General features: G+C 55.4%; 1 protein-coding gene and 1 long non-coding RNA gene across 2 annotated transcripts in view; one reads left to right on the top strand and one right to left on the bottom strand.

Annotated features, from left to right (window-relative positions):
- The window catches only part of LOC309862410, a 50,992-nt gene that overhangs the window by 24,800 nt on the left and 9,816 nt on the right, over nucleotides 1–16,376 (bottom strand). Inside the window, exons 3-5 of the long non-coding RNA XR_014310510.1 lie at nucleotides 15,595–15,686; nucleotides 14,142–14,253; nucleotides 9,701–9,802 (exon numbers count right to left, since the gene is read on the bottom strand). This is a non-coding gene — a long non-coding RNA (uncharacterized lncRNA). The remainder of the gene's footprint in view (nucleotides 1–9,700; nucleotides 9,803–14,141; nucleotides 14,254–15,594; nucleotides 15,687–16,376) is intronic.
- The window catches only part of SYNPO (synaptopodin), a 53,864-nt gene continuing 48,679 nt past the window's right edge, over nucleotides 11,192–16,376 (top strand). The window contains exon 1 of the mRNA XM_082726196.1: nucleotides 11,192–11,293. The gene's annotated coding sequence lies outside the window, so the exon portion shown is untranslated. The remainder of the gene's footprint in view (nucleotides 11,294–16,376) is intronic.

The raw sequence follows: 16,376 nt of genomic DNA, 5'->3' as shown, positions 1-16,376 counted from the left end.
CAGGGAAGAGGCTGTAGGGCCGAGTTTCTGGCTCCTCATCCCTTGGCTAGAACGTTTACACCCGCCTGGACACCTGTAATCCCAACTCCTGAAGCTGGGGAGGGGTAGGTTTAGTCGGGGAGAAGCCTCTCAGAGGCAGACTGGGCTGGTTTGATCCCAGCCTCAAGGAAAATGGGTTCTACATGTTGGCAAGAAAGGGGGCTTTGCGGTGGCCCTGGAAGAAAGCGGGGGTTAAGTGTACTCAGAGGCCCTTGGACACCCGACCGTGGGAATCAGAAGAGGAGGGGAGTCTGGTGTGTGTGTGTGTGTGTGTGTGTATGCGTGTGTTTATCAAAGGCCAGAGATGGAGTCAGGCAACAGCCCCATGGCACAGGTATGGGGTGGGGTGCAGGAAGGGGGCAAAGGACAGAAGAGGTAGCTGGACTAGCAGTCACAGGGACTCCTGGGGCCATAAAGTCAGACTGAAGCCTCTGGACTTTATCCTCTAGAAAGTAGGAAAACTTTTTGTTAAGTAAGGCTTTCCCATTTTTTTTTTTTTTTTTGATCTTAAAAAAATTCCTATTGCATATACCTTTAAAAAAAAAAAAAGCAATTGATACAACTCAATGCTCCCCTAAGTTCCCTCCCTAGAAGTGACCCTTATTGTTAAGTCTTCTAGATCCTCCCAGAGATAGTCTCTGCTACATTTATTCAAGGGATCCACCCCTCCTTTTGACACAATGGAAGCCTATGGGACACACCATTTTGTTGCAAAATACGTGTTGCAGATCGTTCCTGCCCAGCGCTGCTGTGCTGTGTGGACACTGCTCTTCATTACCCAGTCCCTCCTAATTAACAGTGACAATTTTTCAAGGCCTTTGGTTCCACAAACAATCCTGGGATGAACAGATCCTCCTGCGTCCACCTTTGAGCACGTGGGCCGGTACAAGCCGACTACATTCCCAGAGGTGGTTGTGCTGGGTGGGAGAAACCAGCTCTCAGCACTCCGACGGCAGCACCAAGCTGCCCCCAGCCAGTTTTGAACAGGGGGTGACAGGTTTCTAAACTCAGGTCGATTGTTTTTGAGGGAGGGGGTGGAAAGAGCAGGCTATGCGGTTAGTAGCCACACAGTCTCAAGGTCGAGGCAGGGCTAGAAGATCCTCAAGGGAGAGTTCCTCGGAAGCCCCTGTGAGCTCCAGGCGCTGGGGCTCCCAGCAATGCCTAAGGGAGCCTGGGAGGAAGGGGCCCCAGTGAACGTGTTCCTTTGCTGTGGGGGAGGCCGTCAGGCCCACCGCCAGGCCCAGGATTCGCAACCCTGCACGGGCCACAAGCAGCCTAGTGGAGAGAGGACAGGCTGTCGGCAGCTGTGAGGGGCCCGAGTTCAGCCAAAACCCGTGCTGAGGGCTGCCAAGAGTTTCTTCTTTTCATTTCTCCAAGTCTTGTGCTTTGGGCTGGGGCAGTGTCATCCTCATGTTTCCTATTACTTTACAAGACTCCCATCAAAGCACCAGCCGTGCAGGCCCTTTGATGTCTGGGCCGAGCCGGCTCTGCCTCGGGGAGAAGCATCTTTGCTGAGGATCAAGAGGGGAGTCAAGCTGCGATGGTCCCCAGGCCTTGCCCACCTGACGTGCTCCCCCAGCTGCACGCGTGCTGGGACCACAGGCTCCCGGAGGGAGAGTGCAAAGACCATCGCTGCCTGGCCCAGGCCCCTGTGGTGGGAGGGGACCAGAGACCCAGAGGGGGGCAAGGGGCTACCCCAGGCTGCACACAAAATTGGTGAAGTGCCCCCTCTCAGATGCTGTCCAGACTCGGGGGGAGGCCACGAAGGGGATTTCTCCTGTGACTGACTGAACGTGGCGGCCATGTTGGTCCCTCAGCTTCCCCACCTTGCCTCCCAGAACCCTCCTGGGGCCAACATGTTGTTGGCAACTGAGGCAGGAGGGGCAGTTCCTCTGGGAGGGTTCAAATCCTGGGCTCTGTCCCTTTGAGCTGTGTGACCTCGATCAAGTTACTTAACACCTCCCAGCTTCAGCTTTCTCCTCTGTAAAACAGGGTGATGACATTCCCACCCCCGACGGTCCCTGTGAGGGGAACCGAGAAGATTCCTGCAAGCACTTAGCATCGTATTTGATGCAGTCTCAGAAAGAACAGCTCCTATCCTTGTTGTTGGTGATGGGGTGGGGGAAGGGGTTTCTGAGCGGAGGGGCTCGTGAGGAGTAGCCTTGCTGACACAGGGCCCTACCCCTGTCCAGTGGGCTCAAAGCAAGGACCTCGGCCATCACCGCCTCCGGGGAATGAGATCCTCCTAGGCTCCTCCCCTCGTTCCCCACCTCGGACTCCAGCCTCTGCGGGAGGGTGTGGGGGCGGATGGAAACACCGTGCCAGGCGTGGGGTGGGGCCCCGATGAGGTCTGGGCCAGGAGGCTCAAGAGGCAGGGGAGCCGTGTCTGAGAGGATGTGGCCTTGCCGCCCTCCCTCCCGGAGGCAGCCAGGGTGGGAAAGGGGGGGTTGGTTTCCTGGCAAAGCTGAAAAGCTTTGGATTTGACTTGGAAACACATTGAGAAGTCCCTGGCGGCTGCCTCCTCAGAAACAGCCTCTCTGAAGTCGAGCCCAGGCTGGGGAGGCTGTTTTATATAAAGGGGCTCGGGGGACCTCAGCGATGGAGGACAGACTGAAGGATCGCCCCAAGATCCATTGCAACACATGGCCCAGGCCACTGAGCCTCTATGTCTCCTGAGGGCCTGCCCCGGGGGCTGGAGACTTCTAGGGCACAGGGCATAGGGCACAGGGGACCAAGGCAGGGAGGAAGGGACCCTGCCTAGGAGCTCACAGATGGGGAAGAGGGTCAACATCTTCTTAGCTAGTCCCTTGGGCTCTGCCTTCCTGGTTTTTGTCATATCTGTGTTTAGCCTGTGATTCCACTTATCTAACATTTTTCTTTAAATCGTCTCCTTTTAAAAAGCTGAATACATTTCTTTAGAAAAGAACTTTGTCCTGCTGTTGCAAATGCAAGACTCCCATCCCTTGCCCCTCAGAGTGGCAACGTGGAATAAAACAAAAGCAAAGCAATCTTGTTCAGTTCTAGTTAGCCTGAGACTTGCTCTCTCTTTGATAAAAACAAACGAGATGAGCCAATGTGAGAGAAAGACAGGCTAGCACCCAGCTAAGACTGCCTCCTTGATTAGAGCTGTCAGAAGAAATACAAAGTGCCCAGTTAAAATTAAATTGCAGATAAACAGTGAAATAATATTTTCATATAAGTATATCCTAAATGTTGCATAGACTATAGTCATACTTAAAGAAATTTGGTTTTGATCTGAAATTCAAGTTTAACGGGGAGTCCTGTATTTTTATTTGCTAAATTTGGCAACCCTTTCCTTGATGAATGAAAGACAGCTTTTGAAGGAATAACTCTCTCACTGCTGGGAGATTAGCTGTTTCCATGCAGTGTCCCCGCGCCACCAAAAATAATCTTGAGAAAAGCTGTCCTGATTCCAGGTGGAATGAGGGCAAGCAACTAGCATACCGGCATGGGGATCTGGAGGTGGGGAAGAGTAATGCCCTTGGGGGAAATTCTGGAAGGTTCCTTGAGCAAGAGGGTGTGGTGCCTGGGTCCTAGCCAGGGACCAATGAATGCAGTTCTGCACCCCCATCCCCCGTGACCCCCATGTCTGGGAGGACAGAGGACACTCCACAGGGGTGTAGTCTTAACCCTGCTTGTAGCCCACAAACAGGCATGTGTTTGAGTAGTTGTGGCTTGTGAGCATGAGTGACTGTATGCGTTTGCTCAAATCACACCATCTCAGGACACAAAAGGGCTTTTGAGGGAGTCTTCTCCAATACCTCCCCTAGCCCCTGCCTGCCCCATGTGGGAATCTGAAACTCACTTGCACTTCTCCAGTGATGGGGTGCTCACTACCTCCTAAGACATCTCTTTCCATCTTTGGGCAGTGTTGGTGGTGAGAAAGCCCTTCTTTAGCCTGAACAGAAATTTGACCTTCTGCTGGGTTTCTGTAGATTCACCTTTGCCCTCTGAACAAAGTGCTCCGCTCTTGGCCAGGACAGTCCTTCAGAGATCTGTCAGTCATGAGGGTAAGCCCTCCCAGTCTGTTCAGACCCTTTTCCCATTTCTTTGAACTCTACATCTGACGGCTTGATTTTTGGCTTCCTCATTTGCAGGGCAGGGCTTAGGACCTGGGATGGGGACACTGCCTGGGGTGGCCCTGACTTGTACACTATCTATAGTCAGGGATCAGGGAAGAGGTTGCCTGTGGGCAATGCTGGGAGCAGAGGTGGGGACATAACCTGGACGGGAGGGAAGTGTCTTCCCTGCAGAGGCCCAGCTTGCCGGAATTGCAGACAGATCCCTGGACACCTGGGGTCTGTCTCTGCTCAGCCTCTAGTTCACTGTGTGGCTTCAGGCCAGCCTCCTCTCCTTTCTGGGCCTTTCCTCTGCTCTAGGCACCTGGAGCCGCCAGATCTATTCTTATAGGTGAAAACGCTTGTGGCTGTTCTGATTGTTTGGGACTCTGCTCTGGAGTCACAAAGCAGGACAAAACAAGGTGATCTGTGAAGTCAGATATGGGGGAGGGGCTGTCCCTGCTGGGAGCAAGGAGGCACCCTGTGCGGGTAAGCTGGCCCCGGCCCGCATTGGTCCAGCCTGCACACTTGCACAGGGTGTTGGCCCACACCCTGCCACCCAGACAGCCAGAGGACAGAGGTGCTCTGTGGAGTGCTGTGCGCAGGCCAAGACTCACAGGCCAGAGGCTGCTGTAGAAGGCAGCGGGGGAGGGGGACTGGCTGGGCGGAGCTGGGGTGCAGATGGGGCTTCTCTGTGAAGGGGGGTGGCGGTGAAGGTCTTCAGGAAACAAAACCGCGGTCAGAGCTGGGGCCCAGCGGCTACACAAAGGGGCTTTCGCCCCGTCCCTTCAGGGCTGGGAGGCTATGTGAAGGGAAAGCTCAGAGGGCTCATATTGAATCTTCAAGCCAGGCAGGGTCTCCAAAAACCCACAAGTCTGCCCCCTGGCCTTGGGACAGGCCATCCTCAGAGAGGGCAGATGGTCAGAGAAGAGGGTCCTGCCACCTCCCCGGCTCTCTCCTCTGGCCCCTGTTTCTGCTGCTATCTTCACTGTGTGACTTTGTCCCTGCGCATCTCTCTGGGCCTCTGTTTCTCCAGCCGCGTGAGGAAGGACTGGGCTAGATGGTCCCTCTGAGTCCTCCAGGTCCCACATTGATAAGAAGCTCTTACAGTTGGCAGACAGAACACTTTCCTATTTCCTGCTTAGTTTACCTCCCAATAGCCTGTGGCTAGTGAGGTGGGTGTGGTGGGCGCTCCCCCTCCAATTTTTTTCAGATGACAAAACGGAGGCTCGCAGAGAGGAAGGGGTCCTCCAAGTTCACACCAGGAGGTAGTGGTGAGCCAAGCTCCCGTGGCTGCATCCAGACCTCCAGCTACCACCCTGGAGTTTTGCACACTCCCGGTGTGGGGGGCGGGGGATGAGGATGAGGGCATGGGTCAGAGAAGACACAATCCCTCCATCATTTCCCTTACCTGTTTTCTACAAGGATTTTTATGTAGGAAGTACTTTGTGGGGTCAATATTTGCATCCAAAGAGAAATGAAAGCCTTATGCTCTCCTTGGACTCCTCCGGTGAGAATTGAAAAGAACCCTCTTTCTCAGCTGCATAGCTTTACTTGGGGTTCAGGCAAGAGCTTCCCAGGTCTAATGGAAATGAAGGGGATTTGCACTTTTAAAAAACTTTAGTTTAATCCAATTAAATGAACATCTAGTGTAGGACTAGTTTCAGAGGTAGAATTCGGAGATTCATCAGTCGCATAGAACACCCAGTTCTCCTTCCATCAAGTGCCCCCAAATGCCCATCACCCAGTTACCCCATCCCCCCACCCACTTCCCTGCGGTTTTTGTTTTTGTTTTTGTTTCATCAGAAACATTTAATGTGTGACGGTGTTTGGGTGGGAATTGGGAATTTTCACAACGCATAGAATGGCAAAGTGTGAAGGTGGTAGTATCAGGAAGTATTCATGGTGGAAGAATATTCAGAAACTATCTGGTCCATCCATGCCTTCCTACACTTTACTGAAGGGACACCAAGGCCCAGGAAGAGGAAGGGATTTGGCCCAGCTCACCCAGCCTCAGTGGCAGAGACAGGACTAGAACTCGGGTCTCCTGACTTGTCCCAGTTTCAGCACAGGCCACTCTGGAGAGGCAGTGGGGTAGAGGGCCAGGGAAGGGGAAGAAGAAGAGGGGTCTAGGGGCCTGGGGACCGTCAGACAAGAGGTATTTGGGGTCCAGCCGCCTGCTGATAAGAGACCCACAATGCCATTCCACAGGGATATTTTATCAAGATGTCATTTTTCCCACTGTACGCTATTTTCTTTCTCGTGCAGACCATGCCGGCCTTTGTGATAAGGCGCCTAGACATGTTCACACTAAGGCAGCCAAAACATGAGGCAGGAGGAAAAAAATTCCCTTCTTAATCTGTCCTCCCCCAGCCCATTAACCCCCCCCCTTGTTTCCTCTCATTCTCTGCAAGTTCTCATGCCCCCCCCAACCCAACCCACCCGCCTGGCTGGCCTCTTCCTGCTTTCCAGTAAGCCAGCCCAAAGGAGCCAGGAAGGTATGTGGCCCGGAGGAGGTCAAAGGACAGAAGTACGGAGGGGCTTCCCCTGGGAAAAGAGGCCCAGGCTCTCCCACCACCAGTAAGGGCCAGGTGGGGTGCAGGGGGCATGTTGTTTACAGGCTTGTCCTTGGAGCCTTCTCCCTTCCTGCCCTCCCCTCCCCCCAATCCCTGCAAATGAAATACAGAACTTTCTGGTTGGGGATTTAAGCTGGAGGTGATTAGAGTTTCCCCCACCTGCAGATTCCCTACTCCATGACCCCAGTTCCTGACCTTCTAATCCAAGGGCCGATGGGAAACTTCTAATCCAAGGGCCTCCTTCCATCCATAAAAACTCCCAGACTTAAGAAATCTGGCTAGATAGGAGATGTGAGACCAACCAACCAATGTTGGACCAGTCTCTTCTCCTCCTAGGATCTTCACACCTCAGTTTCCCCATCTACCCACTAAGGGAGGGGGTTAGATTCGTGTCCTGGCACTGAAATTCTCCTTCTGGCTTTATCATAAAACAATGTTCTAGCCCAGGCCCCCTGGGTGCTTGGCAAGTTGGCTGCATGGCCCCCATGTCTCAGTACCCCGCCCCTGCTTTGCTCAGGAAGTCCACCCCGCCCTCCACATCTGGATGGAATTTACCCCCCAAAGCAACTCAATTACCGGAGATCTGATCAGGACGTCTCATGTGTCAGAGGGGGCCCTGGTGAAGGTTGGTCTGCCAGAAATGAGGGCTCCTGGACCTGTGGCCCACCCTTCTCACAGCTGGGGTGCCTGCCTGGGCCCATAGGAGGACAGGGCCTGGGGAGCAGTGTCCTGCTGAACAGGGCGTTGGGGACATAGAAGGGGCGCTGAACAGGGCGTTGGGGACATAGAAGGGGCTGCCACGTCCCGCTCTGGATCAGGCCCCCTGTCCATTCAAGACGTGAGTCAGCACATAGAGGCTGGAAGGTGAAGGAAGATGGGGTTTGAATTTTAGACCAATTGGTCTGGCTCCGTGTGCAGCTGTGGAATCCGCGAGTGTGTTAACCCATATGGCTTCTCCTTACGTTCCCATCCCTAGCAGGGAGCCTGGATGGTAAAGGCTGGTGTTTACTTGTGAGGCTGTGGCAGTGAGGGTCAGGGATGGAGTGCTGTGTCCCAGGATGCCCACCTTGGGAAATTCAGGTGATCCCTGCTGTCTTCCTGCAGCTTCTGCTAAGCTGGCAAGTGGGAAGCAATGGGCTTTGGGGTTTCCTCTTTCTTCAAGTCTGCATTTAAAACCTCCTGTGCTGATCCCCTTGCTAGTGAACTGTGTTCCTGGACATCAAACCTCCCCAGCCCTCACCATCCACGTACACAGAGGGGTCACTGAGCCCTAGAGTTCTGGGATGAAATGAGCTACACCTATCAGTTTAGTAACGGCCGCGAGTTGGGGGCCACCAGATTGCCCGAAGGATTGGAAACAGAGCGAGTCACGAGTATCAGCAGCGGAATCGCGCCTATGAGTGCCTCCTGCGCTCCAGGTGACCTACCATGGTCATGGGCTCCGCATGAGCTGGGCTGGGCTTGCCAGGCTCGGGGGGGAGTACACACACGTGCACACATCCACGCCCCACCTCCATGCATCACTGAATCTCACCAGGACCGCTCCAGTGTTCAAGAAAGCAAAAATCACTAATGCCCGTTAAGAACATAGCCCTGTGCTCAGCTCTGCTGTCTGAGGCCAAATATCCCTCCCCCAGGAGCTTCCACCGTTGATGGGGATAGAAAACATTGACTTGAGAGCCAGTTATGAACAGAAGCTGGAGCCGGGCAGGCCAGGCTTGAATACCAGCTCTGCCACGGCCGGGGTTGGGGGCAGTGAGGAGAGCTTCAGGCAAACAGCTCAGCCTCCCTACCAGCCTCAAACGGTTGTCTGATTGTCAGGAACAAGCAGGCAATGCATGGTAAGCCCCAGCGTGGTACCTGACCCAGAGTAAAGTGCTCCATGCATGGCCACTTTATTATCACCCGATGAAACAATTAGCATTTCGACAAGTACCTCTCACTTACCTGGAAACCCTCCTACTTCCCAGAGCCCAGCCAAGAACCCATAGAAAGCTTCCTTTCTAAAAAGGCCTCTGAGGGGTGCCTGGGTGGCTCAGTTGGTTAAGCATCTGCCTTTGGCTCAGGTCATGATCCCGGGGTCCTGGGATCGAGTCCTGCATTGGGTTCCTGGCTCAGTGGGGAGTCTGCTTCTCCCTCTGTCCCTCCCCCTGTTTGTGTTCTCTCTCTCTCCCAAATAAATAAAATCTTAAAAAAAAAAAAAGTTCACTGAGCTGTTGCCAGTAGAGTAGCAAGTATTTGCACCAAAGCCCAGGGGCCTTTCTCTCCAGTAAGTGATGGTGGAAGTGAGGGCGGTACTAGTTCAGTTCACTTGGGGCAAGAAAGCTTCCCGAGGCCTGAGGGTGCCAGGCTGACATGGGTCTGGGTTGGGAAAGAGTCAGGAGGCAGAGGTGAGGACCAGGTTCCCAGGAGTCTTAACTCATTGGCTGCCCTGGGCCAGTGGGAACTGCTGAGGGGTCACTGTGGGGGGTGGCAAGACGCAAGGCCTTCTTCAGGAAGCTGACTCTGGGGGCTAACGCAGGGTACGGAGAGGGGGCACTGGCTGGCAAAGAAGCCAGTCAGGGCCCGTTGGAACCCAGACAGGATTTAATGCCAGGATCCATCCACAGCATGAAATTCCAGACAGGAAAATCACCACGTACTTGGCAAAGCCCCCCCACCCCATCCTTTATATCCTGTGATCTTCATAATTCAGCGAAATGGTTCTCTTCACTTTGCAGAGGAGAAAAGTCATGTCCCTAGAGAAGGGACTTTGTCTAGGTGTTAGTGGTGCAGTGAGGCCAAGAACCCAGGCCTCTAGCTCCTGCGTCAATGCCCCTTCCTCATGGACAGTTCGAGGGACTCTGTCTGCCTAAGCTTATTAAATGTAGAGGCTTTCGAGAACAGCTGAGCTCTGCAGTCTTGGGACCAGGGTGGGGTCTGGGTGATGAGCGAGGCCCTAGAGGGTTACAGGCACTAACTCTGGAATCAGGGAATCCTGGCTGGAGGCTCAGCCCCGTTACTTACTGGCTGTGTGGCCTGGAGAAACATCTGAACCTCTCTGGACCGCAGCTTCCCTTCGGTGCAGAGCTGCCTGCCACAGGGGCTGCTCTTTCTCTTCCATGGGCCCTGGGAGGGAGTGGACCCGTCTCTCAGTAAATGTCATAGCCCCCACACCTGGCAGGGGGCTCGGAGCCCCATAGAAACCCAGTCAATGTCATCATAATGGATCATTCACGTTTCTTATGGGCACTTGCTCTGTGTAAAGTATTCAATTAAATGGCTGGTGAGACCATTGGTGAGAAGGGACTGAGCATAACAGGAGCAGGGAGCAGAGGCCACCGCTGGGGGCGAAGAAACATCAGTCAGGGGGACTGCAGAACAGGAGGAAGGGGCCCCTGACTTGAAGGAGCTGGGGAACAGCCCACCAGCAAAGCATGCCAGCAAGCACAGGGTCTGAAAGCCCCGTTCAAGGCCCGTTCAATTTCCCACTCAGCTGTCATCTTGCCATGTGACTCTGGCCAAGGCCCAGCCCTCACGAGGCCTCCGTTTTCCCTCAGGGAGAACAGATGGAGGGCACAAGGGACTGAGAGCTGAGCTGTCAGGGAGGGAGTCTCCCTCACCTGAGGTCTCCAGGCCTGTTGGGATCTGCCAACCTGAAGGGGATTTCCTGGGGCCGGCCCAGTTCCCAGCCCTGCTGACGTCTCCACTGGATGCGTGCCCAGAGTTGGGGGGGTTGCCCAGAGCAGCGCTCCAGTGGGAAAGGCAGGCGGGCACGCTCCCAGCCCATACCTTGGCCCTCCTTCTGGGGTCCTGGGGTCTCCCCAACCCCAACCCGAGGTAGGGAAGTGGGGGATCCCTTCTCTCGAAAGAAGAAAGCACTGCCCCTGTGCTCAAGATCCTGATTTGCTGTGTGACCTCAGGCAAGTCCCTGCCCCTTTCTGGGCCTTGGTGCCCTTTCTCAGAAATGACAAGGCAAAGATTTCTAAGGTTTTTTGGAACTTGGACACTCTAGGGTCTTGCTGGGAGTTGAGGGACGTGTGTGTGTGTGTGGGGAGCTTCCTGGGAAAGAGAACTGGGATGGAGGCTGGATTCCAGCGGCTTGTTTCCCTGCTCTGAAGTGGAAGGTAGCGGGATGCAGGGAGGGTGGGGGGAGAAAAGGAGCCTCAAGGCCTCCAGGTGGTTATAAGAAGGGCAAGGCGAGCCTGAGGTTTTGGAAACATATTTACTTTTAAGTGTCCGGTGTCACTGGGGGCTTTCTCTTTGGGTTTTGAAATGCTCCAGAAGTCGGCACTTGGCATGTGCATGTTTGCCGAGTGGAATATGGGCTGTATTTATTCATCCTTTAGCGGGAGCCCTTAAAAATATAGACGGCTAATGTCTTCAGTATGTATGAAATATCCCATATGCTCGGAAACAAAAGGGGCTCTGTTATTAAAGTTTCATTTCCACACGCCCCCTCCCCTCCCTCCCGCCCGCCCCCCTGACACCCTGCCCTCCTTCCATCCCGCTCAGCCTGCTCCGAGACAGAGCGAGAGCGAAGAGGCAGGCGGGCAGTCGTGGCCGGAGGCCCCGGGCACAGCTAGTGCCTGCGTGAGTGGGTGCAGCTTCTGGCTCCAGGTGAGGGGGAGACTGTGGGAGAGGAGATCAGGGGTCTTCCAGGGAAAAGGGCCCTCTGGGGTCCCCGGGATGGCCAGTGGAGGAGCGGGGGCCGAGGTGGGCCCTTCTTGTGGGCGCCTGTGGGGCCGGGGCCCTGGCAGGGCCCGGCTGTCTGGGACGGAAATGCCCGCTCTGCTGCTAACTGAAACCACATGTGTCTCCCAGGCAGCGGGACAGAGACGCCGCCAAGCCTGGGGCTGGGGACTGGGGGCGGGGGGGGAAAGAGGCAGACTGGCCCCGCTGTGTGCCCAGGGTGGGTGGTGGGGTAGGAAGGGTTGGGGTCATTTGCATCTGTACAAATGAGGGCATGGCAAGAAATGTGTGTGAATGTCTGAGTTCTGTGTGTGTGTGCCTGTTGCATGGCTGAGTATGTGTGTGCGAGCATGTCTGTAGGTCAGTGCGGCCCTGTTCACAGGGCCAGACTGGCCTCCCTCTTGGCCTGCTGTGGCCAGAGTCCTGGGCAGACTCCTACCTATCTCCCAGCACCGGGGAGCCTGCTCGCTGCCCCCTGGAGGGGTCCCCTGGGGTGAGGAGACCCTCCAGCTGAGTTGGTGCTGGTCCTTCTGGGGGGGGGGGGACACCCCGTGACTGCCATCTTCCTTCTTTTCTTTTCCTCCTACCCAGTTTGGCCTTCCTCACACCTGCAAACCTCTGCCTGTTTGCCAGAGACAAAGACTGAGGCACAGAGCAAGGGGCTGATAACGGCCTCTTCGCCCACGTCTGTGGTCCTCTTTTCCAGAGGGCTCCGTTCCAGCCACGTGGCATCCTCCCTGTAGCCAAGGAAGGTGAGGAAAGCCAGTCCAAGAGAGGGGACAGCTTTCCAGCAGCATCAGGGAGAGAGTAGTGGAGGCTGGCAGCTCCAGAAGGGGTCAGAGGAAAAAAAACGGGACAAGGGCCAGGCCTCGGGGAAGAGGCTGGGGGCTGCCCTCAGATGCTGTGCAAACAAGGGCACTGGGGGCACCAGGGACCTGAGTCCTGGATCCTCTCTCCCTAAAGAGTGAGGCTTGCTGGAAGCAGGGCTCCAGATTCTGGTGGTGGCCCTGCACAACCTTGCTGTGGAGGCTGGACGGGTCTCCTCCCTTCCTTGGGCCTCAGTTTCCCCGTCCTTACAATGGCGGATTTGGGCCAAGACCGTATTTCCCCAAGTGTGGAATGTGGATAGTGCCACGTGGACCGCTAATTTTGGTTTTCACAAGACTTGTGTGTTATTTTGCACCTACACGAGGGAAAAATACATGAAAACATAGTAGATGAAAGTATGAACTACTCAGGTGAACGAAGACAGGGGAAGGTTCCTGGGGTCCTGTTCATTTTGGCAACAGCTCTCTTGGTGCTTCTCTCATTTTAAATCCCCAGAAGAATGTTTGGTCAGGGTGTCTAGGACCCAGTGTGATCTGTTTATAAACGATTCTTTGGCCCCCACAAACTAGCAGTTTTATAATTCTGTGATAAGAGTGAAAAGCCCAGTTGTCACATACTCTGTGTGTGTGTGTGTGTGTGTGTGTGTGTGTGAAGGGACAGGGGATGGAACGCCAGACCTGGGAAAAAGATCAGCCCATCCCAAGGTCAGGGCTGGGTGCCCAAGGTCAAAGGCGGAGAGTTTGGGAAAGAGATTGTTCCCTGACTGACATTTTCAAGGGCTTTATCTGGCCTCAGCCTTGCTTTGAATCATAGGGTTGGGCGGGTAGGCGAGGGGCCACCCTGGCTTTAGCCTTCCTGCTATTCAGCCTTGACACCCTGGCTACTTAGCTGTGTTTTATGTGCCAATCCAGGACTGCCCTGGGAGGGGGGAGGTGCCCTGGGAGGATGCAGGGCACATGGGGAGCCTGTGGGTGGAGCCCCTGATCACTTCTCCAGGCTGGGGTGCTTAGAGCTAGTGCCAGTAAGGATGTGCCCCTGCATATCCCCTCCTTTCTGTGTGGCTGGCTGATGCTCTCACTGTTACTCATGGCAAAGACTATCTGTCCATGGAGCTTCATTGGTGATGGGTCTCAGCAGTAACTCTAGGCAAGCACGACCCTGCCAGGCTGCAGGAAGCACAGCTTCTGAGACTGTCCTTTCTGGTCTCATCCTGCAACAGGCAGAGGGCCCCACAGATCGGCTCCAGGATGTGGACAGCATCTGTGGGTGGGGATGGATTCCCCTTCTTGGGGAGACAGCAGGTGCAGAGGAAGGAGCCCAGGGCAAGTTTCTTGCACTCCCAGGGCCCCAGTATCCACACCAGCCTCCGGAGATGTTGCTCCCAGCAAGGCTGCAGTCGTTCCCTAGCTCTGCCTGAGGATGGGGCGACCTCCATCTACTTCTAGGGGGTTCTTGTTTCTCTGGAAGGTTGGGGGGTTTAGGGCTGGGCTCCCTGGAGCAGGGGTGGGCCACATGGAGTTGTCCGCATTCCTTTGGACCAGGTTCGCTTGGGGCCTGGACCAGCTGTTTCAAATCTTGGACAAGCCGCCGGCCAGGGTCAGGGGCACAGACCTTGCTTTCAGAACTTATCACATTTCCCAGGCGGCCTTCAGTGGCCTTGTGGGTCCTGCGGAACTACCAACAGCTACACCCAAGGCCAAGGACAAACAGAAGCCTACTTTATGAGGCACTGGGCAGCTTTCTGTGCATCGTTATAGAGAGATCTGCCTGGCCAGGGAGCGGGAGGTGGGGCCTGCTGCGTTGGGAGCAATGGGCTTTCAACAACACTTCCTAAAGTAACATTGCCATTTAGAAGATGAAACTGTTCATGCGACCAGCGTCCACTCAGACACGTAACCCTTGCCAAGCCACAGGGAGGCCCTGAGCACTCCATTTCCTTAGACTTCACCTTGATTTCTGGGGGCAGAGTTTGTGTGACAGCAAGGCTCCTTCCCGGCAGAGTCGCACCCAGGTCAACCGGTGATGACACAACTTCAGGCAGAGGGAAAAGCGTGCATTTGCTGTGCGGTTAGGAGAAAAGAGAAGGAAGAAAAGCGGTCAGGGGGGCCTGCGCTCTGCTCCTCCTGCGGCCGAGGGACCTGGCGGGTCGCTGCTCCTTTCTCAGCTCTGCTTTCCTGATCTGTGAAATGGGTTGTCAGGAACCTGAGCTGATGATGCAGAAGCCAGGGTCAGGCCCATCAGTGACTCGGCTGACACAAGAGGGCGTCACCACCACCGAGAGCGATTCCCCTGGGGGGAGAGGAGAGTACTCACTCTTTCAGAGCCTCGGACTCCAGGCCCAGCTCTGTCTGTACCCACTCTGTAACTTCAAGCAGCCTCCTGACCTCTCTGAGTCTCAGTTTCCTCATCTGTAAAATTGGGGCAGTGACAGCACCTGCCTCGCCAGATGTCTGTGGGGGTTCAGTAAGCCAACCCAGCAGGTAGTAAGGGCTCAGCGACCACCGCCCTGGCTGAATCCAACCTGGAGCCCTGGGGCTGGGGCCTGGCTGGTCTCAGGGGCCCTTGCCCCTCAGAATGCCCCCAAACAGTCCCTCTGGTCCCGGGGCGGGGCCACAGCCTTTACAGGTAGTATAGTGGGTGGCCGGAAGCTTGGGGAGGCCCGAGGATGGCTTCTGCTTGGGGACTGGCCTTGGATCTAGCCACAGACACTACCAAAAACCCCTCCTGGGGAAACGCTTTGCCCCATCTGGGGCAGTGGCAGGGCTAGCCGTGCTCTTCCGTAGCACGGCCAGCAGGATCGTGGGGTGCCCTCCTCCAGGAGGGAACAGGAAGACTGAGAACCCCTTCAGAGAGGGAAGGGGCCTGTGTGGGGTTGTAGCAGCAAAGCAGGGGCTAGAAAACCTTGTGAGGAGGGAGAGGGGAGTGCCCTGTACCTACCCTGCCAGGGCCTCCCTCCAGCTCTGCTCCCTGGAAGCAGGAACCGGCTAAAGGGAACCGGAAAGGAGAGAGAGAAAGCAAATAGAGTCGGAGAAAAATCTGGAGCTTGGAGCACTGGGGTTGTTTGGTCTGGCGGAGCCACCTCCTAGGCCACTCCCAGCAGCATTGCACACGGTCTCCCCAGCCGCCCCACACACGTGCACACACATACGCAGAGACAGACACACACACAGCTGCACACAGGCGTACAGACCAGGCGTGCACAGAGAGACACACGGAGACTCACCCCTGCATGCAGTCACTTGGAGAGACATGCACACATGCACACGAGACAGATCCACGCACACACGCACACACGTGGTGCAGCAGCTCTGAGCTGGAGGGCAGGTGCTGAGATAGAGAGTTTCTGGAACCCCTGGCTCAGCCCTTCGTGGCAGCCGCAATAACACATACCGGGTACTTACTGGTGAGCTCGAAGCCCTTTACTTATATGAACTGGTTTCAATCCTCACAGCAGCCCATTGAGGTGGGGGCACTGTAATTAGTCCTGGTTTGCCTATGGGAAAACAGATGCGAGAGGCAAACTAATTCAGACAACGTCGCGCAGTTTTTCCACCGACCCCCAGCCCCCACAAAGCAGACCCCCAGCACATGGGGCCCGTTGGCTGAGTGCTCCCCCCACTGTCTCTGGGAGGTGCTAGGCTGTGGCTCTGGGCCAGGCACCGTGTTCAATACTTTTGCCCCCTCTGCCCTCGCCATGTGAAGCAGCAAGCAGAGGTGGCCCGTTTTCTCAGGCCCAGGGAAGGGAAGGGCCCTGCCCTTGTTCACAGAGAGTGGAAGGTGTGGGGCTGGATGACTTGGTGTGAGCTGAGCAGAGGCTTCAGGGGCCAGGAGAAGCGGGGGTTCAGGGAGGGCAGGACACTGCATCTGTAGAAGTCAGACTCAGCACCTCCGGCCTCCTCCTTCCGCATCATCTGTCACAGCTCCCTTTCTGCCACCTGCCCCGACCCCTGAGACTGTCGCCCTATTGCCCTAGATCTATACGTCCGGGGCCCCCACACCTCCCGCTTGTTCAGCCAGCCAGCCATGACCTCGATAAGCGTGTTCTGAGTTTCCTTAATAACAGTTTTGGATAACTGTTGACAAAACATGTTTCCCTTCCATTGTTTTATTTTATCCTGTATGTGCATGTATGTGCTGGCGGCTGAAGGGTGGGGTGGGTTGTTGGTGGTGATTATTATTTTCT

Source organism: Mustela nivalis, assembly GCF_964662115.1.
Source record: "Mustela nivalis genome assembly, chromosome: 3".
Lineage (NCBI taxonomy): Eukaryota > Metazoa > Chordata > Mammalia > Carnivora > Mustelidae > Mustela > Mustela nivalis.
Note: the sequence above shows the minus strand (reverse complement) of the source record. Positions and strands in the feature narration are given on the sequence as shown.